The 17340-nt window shown below is 39.5% G+C and overlaps 1 protein-coding gene and 1 long non-coding RNA gene across 2 annotated transcripts in view; both read right to left on the reverse strand.

Annotated features, from left to right (window-relative positions):
• The window catches only part of LOC144437867 (uncharacterized), a 435833-nt gene that overhangs the window by 340530 nt on the left and 77963 nt on the right, over positions 1–17340 (reverse strand). The window lies entirely within an intron of this gene.
• LOC144437506 (uncharacterized) lies at positions 3034–17308 on the reverse strand. Its single transcript, XR_013481014.1, has 3 exons — positions 17277–17308; positions 3420–3460; positions 3034–3117 (listed from the first exon to the last, which is right to left on the reverse strand). It is a non-coding gene; the product is annotated as an uncharacterized LOC144437506 (long non-coding RNA).

Here is a 17340-nt window from a genome sequence, read left to right on the forward strand (position 1 = left end):
TTCTGTTGCATTCAAAGATAGACAATGACACAATATTCTATAATATTCATATTTTCATAGATATCAGTTCAAGTACGTGCTTGCGCCAGTTGTGGTAAGGGTCGACAACTTTATTGTACTCAACGCTGCACACGGCACTTTGTTTAGTCCAGGCGCGGGAATTTTTTAAAAATGGTGGCAACTTGGACAAGCACATGTGAAGCCCACGCACTAAATTCTTATTTTTAACCTTGCTAGTTTGCACTGAAAAAACTACACACATGGGGGATTTTCAGTAGTTATGCAAGAAAATAAATGGGATAGAATTTTGCTGGCGTAAAGTTTGAACGAAACAATCGAAAATTCGGCACCAATTAACACCGTAATATTGCGTATACTTTACGCTACCATTGCCAAAAGTGGCCAGCTATAGAAAAGTTACATTGTTATGCAAGGTGTGGACGTACGGACTAAACACGTGTGAGAATAACACAAGTCAAAATAGTGACCGTCAAAACAACTTGCACTAATGACTAACTTAAAAAATAAATAAATAAATAAATAAATAAATAAATAAATACAACCGTTAAAGGTTAAACGAACGCGAAAAACCCGTGGGAGGAAAGACTTCACCACGACAAGTTCAAAGAATTTAACTTTTTCGTGGCTCCCGCCATGGAAGTATAACCCCCGAAAAAGTCACGTAGGGACGAAATTTGCTCGCAGCGCCAGAAAAGTGTTTTCCGTTTACACCAGTCTCACCTTATTAATAGTGACTTCTTGTACGATATCCAGATATATGGTTTGGTATTAGACTTTATATACGAGTACGTAGTGCATCGATATTCTGAGATAGCTTGAGCGACGACGTGACTAGTACGCGTACGTTCACTCACTTGGTTCAGCTTGTTCGGTATCCGGTGTAGTTCTGCGTGGGAACTTTCCACTCAATCCTTGGTAGTCGTTGAGGGCATTGGTCACATGGTGACCACGTGACCACCGGTACACTTTATACAGCAAACCGGAAAACTGACTGGAAAAATGTTGTGTCAACAAGACAAACCATTTGTCCGCCAACTTCAGTATATAAGTGTCCAAAATGTATTGTCCAAAACGAACGAACTCATTGTGCGACGTAACCACTTTCACTCCATCTTGTTTGTATACAAAAATATCACTATCAATCATGATCCCGGCATCGACAGAACTAAAGGCCTAATAATGGTAATACAACTATTTATTTCGATATGATATAGGCTACTTATATAATATGAAGTTAAAAGTAAATACACAACAAAATAAAATGGAGGGACACTATAAGCTTATTACATACATTGTATGTCATTAAAAACAAAAGTTTTAATTATATACATACGTACTAAACACGTATGTACTTATTGTGTTTCGTTAGACCGCCGACCCATATGAACAGTTTACAAAAACAATGTAGTGCAAAATATAATTCTGTCGTACAGATAGCAAAAGTGAGAGAAAAATATATAAATAGTTATATAGTATTATTTACTTTGGAAGTCCTCATCTATCCATAGCTTTATATACATATTTCAACAAATTGAGCAAGAAGTCTGACACAACAGTACTTAAAATTTACAACTTTTTATTCAGTCATTTTAAAGTCCCTTTTACCTTGCATCAAGCGAGCATATCAATTGCATGTCGCGTTCGTTCCTCGTCTGGCTAAATGCGATAGAATTCGTCTACATTGTACGCAGCTACATCGTTGGGGGCGGGCTTTCTATAAACTTTGGGATTTTTCTGGGAGAATATTCCCTGCTCAGCAAAGCAAATGGGGTCTTCATCGGCCCGGCTAAAAACAATTAATTATGCCCAACGTAAGTTCATCCACGGGGGGGGGGGGGGCGGTAACACCTGAAACGCCCTGCCTGACAACTGCAGAGAAGATTAACATATTCAAAAACCTTTACAAAACCTATTATTGGGATGCCCAGCGCATGTAACCACACACTACATAGTAACCTATATCTTCACCTGTCTTGCTCCTTACTGTTAAACTAATAGTTTGCATTTTACTATTCAACCTGTACACTTTTGATATATTTTCTTGTCAGTTCCACTTTCTTTTCCAACTGTACGTCAACTGTGTAACTTTTTTCATCTACCCATTCGTTTAGTGTTTTGAATTTCATTTTATGTTTAATTATTATTTGGACCAATGGACCCGTCTGTAAACCTCGATAGACTGGAAGTATCGTCTGCTTCATTGGTTCCAATGAATTCATCCATACCTGGAAAGCGTACTGGAGAACGTGATGTTGGCCATGTTACACGACACATGGGACATTCAGTGATATCTCTGACACAGTTACGGCATCCGATCAGTCTGCCGCACCCTTCTTTGTAAATACAGGCATACGCTGGCATCCTAATTCGACTAAGGCATATTATACATTTGAATAAATCTCTCAGCCGACGCTGGGATATTTCCAAATCTGGTATATCTATAGAAATGAAAAGAAACACCAACAGTCAAATGGTGTTGAATTGTAAATATGGGATATGAAATACTTTTACTTGAAATAACAGTTAATGTTTTTTAATCGTGGTGGGAATTGCTCCCAGCGACTTCCTTTATATGGAGACCAAAACACACACAAACTCAGCCAGCTAAATATTCCTGCACAATAGATTCAGATTTGAGACTACCTGATATGGCTATATGCTGCACGTTCAATATATCATGCCACTGTAGAATTTTCAAGGCCTTCATTATCAGTTCAGAGGCTATCTCAGAGTCACCCTGGTCACATAACACTCGTGGGCTCCATGTGAATAATCGCTCCGACTGTTCGAGTGATTGCTCAAGAGTTCTTCCAAATTTGCACTGGTTTTGTGAGTGAGACACGACCGAGTGATAAAGCCAATAAATCGAGTCTGTAGAACATTTACCCTGAGTTCATCTCGGTCAGAGAAAATCTCCTGTCTTCAGGGGACAATTCGATCCCACTCCCGACAGCCAATCCTGAGTTCAAACCACTTGATAGCCGGTAAGATATAAACTAACTTACCTTGTGTTGTTTGTTCAACTAGGATAGGTACTCGAACTGACTTATCCGCTGGATCATGCCTCCAAGGGCCCACAACAGTTCCATAAATACCCTAAGAACAGATATGAATATTTGTCTTAATTTGTGTAATGAGTTCCAATATATTAGTGATAAAACTGCATGTTTGCTTCAGTAATTAGATAGTTACTTTTACTTGTATTTCAGTTACATATCCTTCATATTTTGCAAGTGAATTTTTAATCATTGTCTATGCCACACTTTCTTATTATTTGAAAAAATATATATCTCAAATCTTTTCTTTGACGTTGTCCAATTCGATCACATCGAGTATAGTTTAAGTCACCTTTTACCTCTAAATATTTCAAAACTCTCATTTATTTCACTTGACATTACCTCTCTTGTCCGGTGTTGAGAAATGTCCATGCCAGGCACCGCTATGAATAAAAAATATAGAACAATTAATCGTTGGTGATGTGCGAATTTGCTGCAACTTGCTTTTGTAATATACATCATCTTCTTACCTAGTCGCGTCTGTTCATTTGGTGTAGTGATTCCATGTGATTCGTCTGGTATATACAGTCTGCAACAAGCTATATCGCTTTGTAATGTTATTATTGTTGTTGTAAAGATTCAGTTTACGTCATCGTACATTGTAGTATACATTTTTTAGTGGTAAGAGTACACATGTATCATGACAAGTTGAGAACAACACGTCAACATATGCGCCAGTACTAGTAGAAGTAGCACTACTAACCCATTGGAAATACGCGTTCACTTTTCCCCGTTTTTTTGTTCCTAAAGCTATTTTGCTCAGGTCTGACCTTGTATAATTACTCCAAGCACTGATGACAGTATAGTGAACCATCTTATTTCAATATTCTGGCCAGTTTCATTATTATTTGTGTCAATATGACTTGAAATGATTTAAACTTTTGAAACCTTAAAATTAGTGATACTTTTATGATATAACTAAGTTGTGTTTTACTTCTGAATGGTGCTCTAAATGGCCTCCAAACGGTGTTCATTTTTTCAAAAAGCTCTTACCGTGGGAGGGGGACACCCCTCCCCCCACGCGCTTGTATAGCAGGGGCGTGCGAGTAGCGTGCACTTCTCCCCATACTGTTTCCAGTTCTCTCCCTACTTTGAGACTTACTGAAACCCCAAGATCTACAATTATATTAACTCCATTTGTAATATTGTACTTTACAATTAGGCGCCTGTCAGCAGACTTGGCCAATTTAATGATTGCAACGACTATATATGGCGTCGCAGATTCAGGACTTGGCTTTTGACCGTCGAGCTGTGAGCATCTGACTCGACTTCTGGCTCTGGCCTTGGGGTGAAGCCGTGAGGTTTCAGGGCCTTGATAAATGAAGTCTATGGTTCCAGTTTATACCACATACATGTACATCGTCTCGTATGTAGTTTATCATTTCACTAGACTAGACTGGAGGAGAATCCAAACCTGTGTTAAAGGCTATTGGTGGTAGTTTATCTTTTCACTAGACTAGACTGGAGGAGAATCCAAACCTGTGTTAAAGGCTATTGGTGGTAGTTTATCATTTCACTAGACTAGACTGGAGGAGAATCCAAACCTGTGTTAAAGGCTATTGGTGGTAGTTTATCTTTTCACTAGACTAGACTGGAGGAGAATCCAAACCTGTGTTAAAGGCTATTGGTGGTAGTTTATCTTTTCACTAGACTAGACTGGAGGAGAATCCAAACCTGTGTTAAAGGCTATTGGTGGTAGTTTATCATTTCACTACACTAGACTGGAGGAGAATCCAAACCTGTGTTAAAGGCTATTGGTGGTAGTTTATCTTTTCACTAGACTAGACTGGAGGAGAATCCAAACCTGTGTTAAAGGCTATTGGTGGTAGTTTATCATTTCACTAGACTAGACTGGAGGAGAATCCAAACCTGTGTTAAAGGCTATTGGTGGTAGTTTATCATTTCACTAGACTAGACTGGAGGAGAATCCAAACCTGTGTTAAAGGCTATTGGTGGTAGTTTATCATTTCACTAGACTAGACTGGAGGAGAATCCAAACCTGTGTTAAAGGCTATTGGTGGTAGTTTATCATTTCACTAGACTAGACTGGAGGAGAATCCAAACCTGTGTTAAAGGCTATTGGTGGTAGTTTATCATTTCACTAGACTAGACTGGAGGAGAATCCAAACCTGTGTTAAAGGCTATTGGTGGTAGTTTATCATTTCACTAGACTAGACTGGAGGAGAATCCAAACCTGTGTTAAAGGCTATTGGTGGTAGTTTATCATTTCACTAGACTAGACTGGAGGAGAATCCAAACCTGTGTTAAAGGCTATTGGTGGTAGTTTATCTTTTCACTAGACTAGACTGGAGGAGAATCCAAACCTGTGTTAAAGGCTATTGGTGGTAGTTTATCATTTCACTAGACTAGACTGGAGGAGAATCCAAACCTGTGTTAAAGGCTATTGGTGGTAGTTTATCATTTCACTAGACTAGACTGGAGGAGAATCCAAACCTGTGTTAAAGGCTATTGGTGGTAGTTTATCTTTTCACTAGACTAGACTGGAGGAGAATCCAAACCTGTGTTAAAGGCTATTGGTGGTAGTTTATCATTTCACTACACTAGACTGGAGGAGAATCCAAACCTGTGTTAAAGGCTATTGGTGGTAGTTTATCATTTCACTAGACTAGACTGGAGGAGAATCCAAACCTGTGTTAAAGGCTATTGGTGGTAGTTTATCATTTCACTAGACTACACTGGAGGAGATTCCAAACCTGTGTTAAAGGCTATTGGTGGTAGTTTATCTTTTCACTAGACTAGACTGGAGGAGAATCCAAACCTGTGTTAAAGGCTATTGGTGGTAGTTTATCTTTTCACTAGACTAGACTGGAGGAGAATCCAAACCTGTGTTAAAGGCTATTGGTGGTAGTTTATCATTTCACTAGACTAGACTGGAGGAGAATCCAAACCTGTGTTAAAGGCTATTGGTGGTAGTTTATCTTTTCACTAGACTAGACTGGAGGAGAATCCAAACCTGTGTTAAAGGCTATTGGTGGTAGTTTATCTTTTCACTAGACTAGACTGGAGGAGAATCCAAACCTGTGTTAAAGGCTATTGGTGGTAGTTTATCATTTCACTACACTAGACTGGAGGAGAATCCAAACCTGTGTTAAAGGCTATTGGTGGTAGTTTATCTTTTCACTAGACTAGACTGGAGGAGAATCCAAACCTGTGTTAAAGGCTATTGGTGGTAGTTTATCATTTCACTAGACTAGACTGGAGGAGAATCCAAACCTGTGTTAAAGGCTATTGGTGGTAGTTTATCATTTCACTACACTAGACTGGAGGAGAATCCAAACCTGTGTTAAAGGCTATTGGTGGTAGTTTATCATTTCACTAGACTAGACTGGAGGAGAATCCAAACCTGTGTTAAAGGCTATTGGTGGTAGTTTATCATTTCACTAGACTAGACTGGAGGAGAATCCAAACCTGTGTTAAAGGCTATTGGTGGTAGTTTATCATTTCACTAGACTAGACTGGAGGAGAATCCAAACCTGTGTTAAAGGCTATTGGTGGTAGTTTATCATTTCACTAGACTAGACTGGAGGAGAATCCAAACCTGTGTTAAAGGCTATTGGTGGTAGTTTATCATTTCACTAGACTAGACTGGAGGAGAATCCAAACCTGTGTTAAAGGCTATTGGCGGTAGTTTATCATTTCACTAGACTAGACTGGAGGAGAATCCAAACCTGTGTTAAAGGCTATTGGCGGTAGTTTATCTTTTCACTAGACTAGACTGGAGGAGAATCCAAACCTGTGTTAAAGGCTATTGGTGGTAGTTTATCATTTCACTAGACTAGACTGGAGGAGAATCCAAACCTGTGTTAAAGGCTATTGGTGGTAGTTTATCATTTCACTAGACTAGACTGGAGGAGAATCCAAACCTGTGTTAAAGGCTATTGGTGGTAGTTTATCATTTCACTAGACTAGACTGGAGGAGAATCCAAACCTGTGTTAAAGGCTATTGGTGGTAGTTTATCTTTTCACTAGACTAGACTGGAGGAGAATCCAAACCTGTGTTAAAGGCTATTGGTGGTAGTTTATCATTTCACTAGACTAGACTGGAGGAGAATCCAAACCTGTGTTAAAGGCTATTGGTGGTAGTTTATCATTTCACTAGACTAGACTGGAGGAGAATCCAAACCTGTGTTAAAGGCTATTGGTGGTAGTTTATCATTTCACTAGACTAGACTGGAGGAGAATCCAAACCTGTGTTAAAGGCTATTGGTGGTAGTTTATCATTTCACTAGACTAGACTGGAGGAGAATCCAAACCTGTGTTAAAGGCTATTGGTGGTAGTTTATCATTTCACTAGACTAGACTGGAGGAGAATCCAAACCTGTGTTAAAGGCTATTGGTGGTAGTTTATCATTTCACTAGACTAGACTGGAGGAGAATCCAAACCTGTGTTAAAGGCTATTGGTGGTAGTTTATCATTTCACTAGACTAGACTGGAGGAGAATCCAAACCTGTGTTAAAGGCTATTGGTGGTAGTTTATCATTTCACTAGACTAGACTGGAGGAGAATCCAAACCTGTGTTAAAGGCTATTGGTGGTAGTTTATCTTTTCACTAGACTAGACTGGAGGAGAATCCAAACCTGTGTTAAAGGCTATTGGTGGTAGTTTATCATTTCACTAGACTAGACTGGAGGAGAATCCAAACCTGTGTTAAAGGCTATTGGTGGTAGTTTATCATTTCACTAGACTAGACTGGAGGAGAATCCAAACCTGTGTTAAAGGCTATTGGTGGTAGTTTATCATTTCACTAGACTAGACTGGAGGAGAATCCAAACCTGTGTTAAAGGCTATTGGTGGTAGTTTATCATTTCACTACACTAGACTGGAGGAGAATCCAAACCTGTGTTAAAGGCTATTGGTGGTAGTTTATCATTTCACTAGACTAGACTGGAGGAGAATCCAAACCTGTGTTAAAGGCTATTGGTGGTAGTTTATCTTTTCACTAGACTAGACTGGAGGAGAATCCAAACCTGTGTTAAAGGCTATTGGTGGTAGTTTATCATTTCACTAGACTAGACTGGAGGAGAATCCAAACCTGTGTTAAAGGCTATTGGTGGTAGTTTATCTTTTCACTAGACTAGACTGGAGGAGAATCCAAACCTGTGTTAAAGGCTATTGGTGGTAGTTTATCATTTCACTAGACTAGACTGGAGGAGAATCCAAACCTGTGTTAAAGGCTATTGGTGGTAGTTTATCATTTCACTACACTAGACTGGAGGAGAATCCAAACCTGTGTTAAAGGCTATTGGTGGTAGTTTATCTTTTCACTAGACTAGACTGGAGGAGAATCCAAACCTGTGTTAAAGGCTATTGGTGGTAGTTTATCATTTCACTAGACTAGACTGGAGGAGAATCCAAACCTGTGTTAAAGGCTATTGGTGGTAGTTTATCATTTCACTAGACTAGACTGGAGGAGAATCCAAACCTGTGTTAAAGGCTATTGGTGGTAGTTTATCATTTCACTAGACTAGACTGGAGGAGAATCCAAACCTGTGTTAAAGGCTATTGGTGGTAGTTTATCATTTCACTAGACTAGACTGGAGGAGAATCCAAACCTGTGTTAAAGGCTATTGGTGGTAGTTTATCATTTCACTAGACTAGACTGGAGGAGAATCCAAACCTGTGTTAAAGGCTATTGGTGGTAGTTTATCATTTCACTAGACTAGACTGGAGGAGAATCCAAACCTGTGTTAAAGGCTATTGGTGGTAGTTTATCATTTCACTAGACTAGACTGGAGGAGAATCCAAACCTGTGTTAAAGGCTATTGGTGGTAGTTTATCATTTCACTAGACTAGACTGGAGGAGAATCCAAACCTGTGTTAAAGGCTATTGGTGGTAGTTTATCATTTCACTAGACTAGACTGGAGGAGAATCCAAACCTGTGTTAAAGGATATTGGTGGTAGTTTATCATTTCACTAGACTAGACTGGAGGAGAATCCAAACCTGTGTTAAAGGCTATTGGTGGTAGTTTATCATTTCACTAGACTAGACTGGAGGAGAATCCAAACCTGTGTTAAAGGCTATTGGTGGTAGTTTATCTTTTCACTAGACTAGACTGGAGGAGAATCCAAACCTGTGTTAAAGGCTATTGGTGGTAGTTTATCATTTCACTACACTAGACTGGAGGAGAATCCAAACCTGTGTTAAAGGCTATTGGTGGTAGTTTATCTTTTCACTAGACTAGACTGGAGGAGAATCCAAACCTGTGTTAAAGGCTATTGGTGGTAGTTTATCATTTCACTAGACTAGACTGGAGGAGAATCCAAACCTGTGTTAAAGGCTATTGGTGGTAGTTTATCATTTCACTAGACTAGACTGGAGGAGAATCCAAACCTGTGTTAAAGGCTATTGGTGGTAGTTTATCTTTTCACTAGACTAGACTGGAGGAGAATCCAAACCTGTGTTAAAGGCTATTGGTGGTAGTTTATCATTTCACTAGACTAGACTGGAGGAGAATCCAAACCTGTGTTAAAGGCTATTGGTGGTAGTTTATCATTTCACTAGACTAGACTGGAGGAGAATCCAAACCTGTGTTAAAGGCTATTGGTGGTAGTTTATCTTTTCACTAGACTAGACTGGAGGAGAATCCAAACCTGTGTTAAAGGCTATTGGTGGTAGTTTATCATTTCACTACACTAGACTGGAGGAGAATCCAAACCTGTGTTAAAGGCTATTGGTGGTAGTTTATCATTTCACTAGACTAGACTGGAGGAGAATCCAAACCTGTGTTAAAGGCTATTGGTGGTAGTTTATCATTTCACTAGACTACACTGGAGGAGATTCCAAACCTGTGTTAAAGGCTATTGGTGGTAGTTTATCTTTTCACTAGACTAGACTGGAGGAGAATCCAAACCTGTGTTAAAGGCTATTGGTGGTAGTTTATCTTTTCACTAGACTAGACTGGAGGAGAATCCAAACCTGTGTTAAAGGCTATTGGTGGTAGTTTATCATTTCACTAGACTAGACTGGAGGAGAATCCAAACCTGTGTTAAAGGCTATTGGTGGTAGTTTATCTTTTCACTAGACTAGACTGGAGGAGAATCCAAACCTGTGTTAAAGGCTATTGGTGGTAGTTTATCTTTTCACTAGACTAGACTGGAGGAGAATCCAAACCTGTGTTAAAGGCTATTGGTGGTAGTTTATCATTTCACTACACTAGACTGGAGGAGAATCCAAACCTGTGTTAAAGGCTATTGGTGGTAGTTTATCTTTTCACTAGACTAGACTGGAGGAGAATCCAAACCTGTGTTAAAGGCTATTGGTGGTAGTTTATCATTTCACTAGACTAGACTGGAGGAGAATCCAAACCTGTGTTAAAGGCTATTGGTGGTAGTTTATCATTTCACTACACTAGACTGGAGGAGAATCCAAACCTGTGTTAAAGGCTATTGGTGGTAGTTTATCATTTCACTAGACTAGACTGGAGGAGAATCCAAACCTGTGTTAAAGGCTATTGGTGGTAGTTTATCATTTCACTAGACTAGACTGGAGGAGAATCCAAACCTGTGTTAAAGGCTATTGGTGGTAGTTTATCATTTCACTAGACTAGACTGGAGGAGAATCCAAACCTGTGTTAAAGGCTATTGGTGGTAGTTTATCATTTCACTAGACTAGACTGGAGGAGAATCCAAACCTGTGTTAAAGGCTATTGGCGGTAGTTTATCATTTCACTAGACTAGACTGGAGGAGAATCCAAACCTGTGTTAAAGGCTATTGGCGGTAGTTTATCATTTCACTAGACTAGACTGGAGGAGAATCCAAACCTGTGTTAAAGGCTATTGGCGGTAGTTTATCTTTTCACTAGACTAGACTGGAGGAGAATCCAAACCTGTGTTAAAGGCTATTGGTGGTAGTTTATCATTTCACTAGACTAGACTGGAGGAGAATCCAAACCTGTGTTAAAGGCTATTGGTGGTAGTTTATCATTTCACTAGACTAGACTGGAGGAGAATCCAAACCTGTGTTAAAGGCTATTGGTGGTAGTTTATCATTTCACTAGACTAGACTGGAGGAGAATCCAAACCTGTGTTAAAGGCTATTGGTGGTAGTTTATCTTTTCACTAGACTAGACTGGAGGAGAATCCAAACCTGTGTTAAAGGCTATTGGTGGTAGTTTATCATTTCACTAGACTAGACTGGAGGAGAATCCAAACCTGTGTTAAAGGCTATTGGTGGTAGTTTATCATTTCACTAGACTAGACTGGAGGAGAATCCAAACCTGTGTTAAAGGCTATTGGTGGTAGTTTATCATTTCACTAGACTAGACTGGAGGAGAATCCAAACCTGTGTTAAAGGCTATTGGTGGTAGTTTATCATTTCACTAGACTAGACTGGAGGAGAATCCAAACCTGTGTTAAAGGCTATTGGTGGTAGTTTATCATTTCACTAGACTAGACTGGAGGAGAATCCAAACCTGTGTTAAAGGCTATTGGTGGTAGTTTATCATTTCACTAGACTAGACTGGAGGAGAATCCAAACCTGTGTTAAAGGCTATTGGTGGTAGTTTATCATTTCACTAGACTAGACTGGAGGAGAATCCAAACCTGTGTTAAAGGCTATTGGTGGTAGTTTATCATTTCACTAGACTAGACTGGAGGAGAATCCAAACCTGTGTTAAAGGCTATTGGTGGTAGTTTATCTTTTCACTAGACTAGACTGGAGGAGAATCCAAACCTGTGTTAAAGGCTATTGGTGGTAGTTTATCATTTCACTAGACTAGACTGGAGGAGAATCCAAACCTGTGTTAAAGGCTATTGGTGGTAGTTTATCATTTCACTAGACTAGACTGGAGGAGAATCCAAACCTGTGTTAAAGGCTATTGGTGGTAGTTTATCATTTCACTAGACTAGACTGGAGGAGAATCCAAACCTGTGTTAAAGGCTATTGGTGGTAGTTTATCATTTCACTACACTAGACTGGAGGAGAATCCAAACCTGTGTTAAAGGCTATTGGTGGTAGTTTATCATTTCACTAGACTAGACTGGAGGAGAATCCAAACCTGTGTTAAAGGCTATTGGTGGTAGTTTATCTTTTCACTAGACTAGACTGGAGGAGAATCCAAACCTGTGTTAAAGGCTATTGGTGGTAGTTTATCATTTCACTAGACTAGACTGGAGGAGAATCCAAACCTGTGTTAAAGGCTATTGGTGGTAGTTTATCTTTTCACTAGACTAGACTGGAGGAGAATCCAAACCTGTGTTAAAGGCTATTGGTGGTAGTTTATCATTTCACTAGACTAGACTGGAGGAGAATCCAAACCTGTGTTAAAGGCTATTGGTGGTAGTTTATCATTTCACTACACTAGACTGGAGGAGAATCCAAACCTGTGTTAAAGGCTATTGGTGGTAGTTTATCTTTTCACTAGACTAGACTGGAGGAGAATCCAAACCTGTGTTAAAGGCTATTGGTGGTAGTTTATCATTTCACAACACTAGACTGGAGGAGAATCCAAACCTGTGTTAAAGGCTATTGGTGGTAGTTTATCATTTCACTAGACTAGACTGGAGGAGAATCCAAACCTGTGTTAAAGGCTATTGGTGGTAGTTTATCATTTCACTAGACTAGACTGGAGGAGAATCCAAACCTGTGTTAAAGGCTATTGGTGGTAGTTTATCATTTCACTAGACTAGACTGGAGGAGAATCCAAACCTGTGTTAAAGGCTATTGGTGGTAGTTTATCATTTCACTAGACTAGACTGGAGGAGAATCCAAACCTGTGTTAAAGGCTATTGGTGGTAGTTTATCATTTCACTAGACTAGACTGGAGGAGAATCCAAACCTGTGTTAAAGGCTATTGGTGGTAGTTTATCATTTCACTAGACTAGACTGGAGGAGAATCCAAACCTGTGTTAAAGGCTATTGGTGGTAGTTTATCATTTCACTAGACTAGACTGGAGGAGAATCCAAACCTGTGTTAAAGGCTATTGGTGGTAGTTTATCATTTCACTAGACTAGACTGGAGGAGAATCCAAACCTGTGTTAAAGGATATTGGTGGTAGTTTATCATTTCACTAGACTAGACTGGAGGAGAATCCAAACCTGTGTTAAAGGCTATTGGTGGTAGTTTATCATTTCACTAGACTAGACTGGAGGAGAATCCAAACCTGTGTTAAAGGCTATTGGTGGTAGTTTATCTTTTCACTAGACTAGACTGGAGGAGAATCCAAACCTGTGTTAAAGGCTATTGGTGGTAGTTTATCATTTCACTACACTAGACTGGAGGAGAATCCAAACCTGTGTTAAAGGCTATTGGTGGTAGTTTATCTTTTCACTAGACTAGACTGGAGGAGAATCCAAACCTGTGTTAAAGGCTATTGGTGGTAGTTTATCTTTTCACTAGACTAGACTGGAGGAGAATCCAAACCTGTGTTAAAGGCTATTGGTGGTAGTTTATCATTTCACTAGACTACACTGGAGGAGAATCCAAACCTGTGTTAAAGGCTATTGGTGGTAGTTTATCTTTTCACTAGACTAGACTGGAGGAGAATCCAAACCTGTGTTAAAGGCTATTGGTGGTAGTTTATCATTTCACTACACTAGACTGGAGGAGAATCCAAACCTGTGTTAAAGGCTATTGGTGGTAGTTTATCATTTCACTAGACTACACTGGAGGAGAATCCAAACCTGTGTTAAAGGCTATTGGTGGTAGTTTATCTTTTCACTAGACTACACTGGAGGAGAATCCAAACCTGTGTTAAAGGCTATTGGTGGTAGTTTATCATTTCACTAGACTAGACTGGAGGAGAATCCAAACCTGTGTTAAAGGCTATTGGTGGTAGTTTATCATTTCACTAGACTAGACTGGAGGAGAATCCAAACCTGTGTTAAAGGCTATTGGTGGTAGTTTATCATTTCACTAGACTAGACTGGAGGAGAATCCAAACCTGTGTTAAAGGCTATTGGTGGTAGTTTATCATTTCACTAGACTAGACTGGAGGAGAATCCAAACCTGTGTTAAAGGCTATTGGTGGTAGTTTATCATTTCACTAGACTAGACTGGAGGAGAATCCAAACCTGTGTTAAAGGCTATTGGTGGTAGTTTATCACTTCACTAGACTAGACTGGAGGAGAATCCAAACCTGTGTTAAAGGCTATTGGTGGTAGTTTATCATTTCACTAGACTAGACTGGAGGAGAATCCAAACCTGTGTTAAAGGCTATTGGTGGTAGTTTATCATTTCACTAGACTAGACTGGAGGAGAATCCAAACCTGTGTTAAAGGCTATTGGTGGTAGTTTATCATTTCACTAGACTAGACTGGAGGAGAATCCAAACCTGTGTTAAAGGCTATTGGTGGTAGTTTATCATTTCACTAGACTAGACTGGAGGAGAATCCAAACCTGTGTTAAAGGCTATTGGTGGTAGTTTATCATTTCACTAGACTAGACTGGAGGAGAATCCAAACCTGTGTTAAAGGCTATTGGTGGTAGTTTATCATTTCACTAGACTAGACTGGAGGAGAATCCAAACCTGTGTTAAAGGCTATTGGTGGTAGTTTATCATTTCACTAGACTAGACTGGAGGAGAATCCAAACCTGTGTTAAAGGCTATTGGTGGTAGTTTATCATTTCACTAGACTAGACTGGAGGAGAATCCAAACCTGTGTTAAAGGCTATTGGTGGTAGTTTATCATTTCACTAGACTAGACTGGAGGAGAATCCAAACCTGTGTTAAAGGCTATTGGTGGTAGTTTATCTTTTCACTACACTAGACTGGAGGAGAATCCAAACCTGTGTTAAAGGCTATTGGTGGTAGTTTATCATTTCACTAGACTAGACTGGAGGAGAATCCAAACCTGTGTTAAAGGCTATTGGTGGTAGTTTATCTTTTCACTAGACTAGACTGGAGGAGAATCCAAACCTGTGTTAAAGGCTATTGGTGGTAGTTTATCATTTCACTACACTAGACTGGAGGAGAATCCAAACCTGTGTTAAAGGCTATTGGTGGTAGTTTATCATTTCACTACACTAGACTGGAGGAGAATCCAAACCTGTGTTAAAGGCTATTGGTGGTAGTTTATCATTTCACTACACTAGACTGGAGGAGAATCCAAACCTGTGTTAAAGGCTATTGGTGGTAGTCTACCTCTCGGCAACCAAGCGAGTGTTTTCCCCTTAAACATCTAGCAGATCGAAGAGTTTCCCTGAAGACGCAAGTTCCCCGTAAAACGGCTAATTTCCTCAGAGGAGAACCCCTTCCCGATTCTACTGATGTGGGAGTCAAGCGAGAGCCTGCAGAGAAATTACTCAAGGTGTCAAGGGAACAGAACTTCCCCAGTTTAGAAGTTGACCGACGAGGATACCACGTTCATAGAGGATTTGTAACCATGAAAGTCTTCAAAATATCAAGTTTGAAACCGTGAGAAGCAAACAACATGCCAAATTGTAGACGACAGACGAGGAAGTTGAAATTCGGACACCCGACTGTTATCCAAGCCAGAACCACAAGAAGAGATAAGACGACAAATCTCAAGGAAAGTATCAGCGAAATCAAACAACAGAGAGTGAACTCTTTTGTACGAAAACTCAACTATTATGTGAACTCTGAACTATTTAACATTACTATACAATATTTAATTTGTCGTATTGTAATATTTTGTCCATCCAATTAGTTTAACTCTTCGAAAAAATATTTCGAGTAATGTTTTAGACAAGACATTTCTATATGAATTTAGCTGTTCATGTTCGACAACTTTATGTGGAGGTCTCGTGGTCACTTAAATTAGTTGGATTAGTTTGGTTAAAAATTTCGGTACTGTTTCAGTTCGACAGAGAAAGTCGATTTCACTGGTTTATATTTATGTCTGACCTCAAGAAACGAGAATTCCCATCGACGAATATTCTACTTCTAGTCATCAAGCGCTTTCTTTGTGTGGGTTGGGAATGGGGTTGGGAGAGATTTTTAATTCTATGATGTGCCTGCCAATGACACCGATATTGTGGGTTGGGGGCATTAGTTAATTAGTGGTAATCGTTTTCTGACCTCGAATTCAAGTTCACCAATATTGTAAACTGAAGTTGCTCCTCTATAATGTGTCCTATGACGTGAATTTTTCTTGACTACGCATACAACCACATATTATTGTCGACGGTGACATGTAAATTTCCGACAGAAATGATCACATGTTCTAAATATATGCCAGATTTTTATCTATGTTTATGTTTATGTCTCGCCAATTATAAGAGTAGGGGTGTTTTAATTTAGATAAGAGGAGAAGAATGGACAATGTGTCTTTATTTAGTCAATAAAGAAAAGAGAGAATTACATACAGCCTCAGACTTTTAGTGGTCTGAGATAGAGTTGAGAGCAAAGTATCCAGGGAAAGAAAAAGAAACAGTTTTAAAACTCAATGAGTGAATTGATCAATATTACACAAAATAAGTTATATTGCACCACAAAAATTGATCATTCAATCGATCAATCAATCAATCAATCAACCAAATAATAAATAAATCAATAAATCAATCGATCGCTCGCTCGAAAAATCAATTACATGCTCGCTGCCCCCTGTGATTTCACTTGAAGCTGGAAACGTTGGCGCACCACACCGGCCTCCTCTTATCTCACAAGTAGCAGGATAGGACTAGCCATGCTGTGACTCTGCTGTGACCTACTTTGTATGTGTGACGGAGTCAAGTCAAGTGTGACCCGAGTTGGAATGCCCCCCATTCGAACATTGTACACAGTAGTGTGTATCTAGTGAAACTGGGGCATTCGGAAATTGAACAGGTAAGTGACTGTCTTAATAATACAGGTTAGTGACCACGAGTCTCCGCTGTGAAAAGTTACCGACAGAAATGAAGGGTCTATGACTACATTAATATCTTCACACAATAAATTGTGTAATCATATGTCATGGAATGACGTGTGAAGTCTGAAGATAACGTACTGTAAAATCTGAATACGGTCGTCAGGAACTAGACTAGTGAGCACAGTCTCAAAATACTAGTACATGTATTTTAAGGTACATCTCTTGAAAAATTGTACGCATGTGAAAAATACCAAAAATACCGTCGCCGGTGATTGCATGCTCCGAAAAACAGTATTCCCCGAGTAATTCCTGGAGCAATCGCCAGCGACGGTATTTTTGAATATCGTAAATACCTAGTAACGACATTACTTTGTATTATGATCACCCTAGAATAGAATATTATCATCCTGGAATAGTATATCAACTCACAAGTGACTATGCAGTGCGCTGGGACGGTGGCTTCCGTTGAAATGTTTACACAGGTCGTTGTCGG

This window comes from Glandiceps talaboti, chromosome 7 (assembly GCF_964340395.1).
Source record: "Glandiceps talaboti chromosome 7, keGlaTala1.1, whole genome shotgun sequence".
Taxonomy (NCBI): domain Eukaryota; kingdom Metazoa; phylum Hemichordata; class Enteropneusta; family Spengelidae; genus Glandiceps; species Glandiceps talaboti.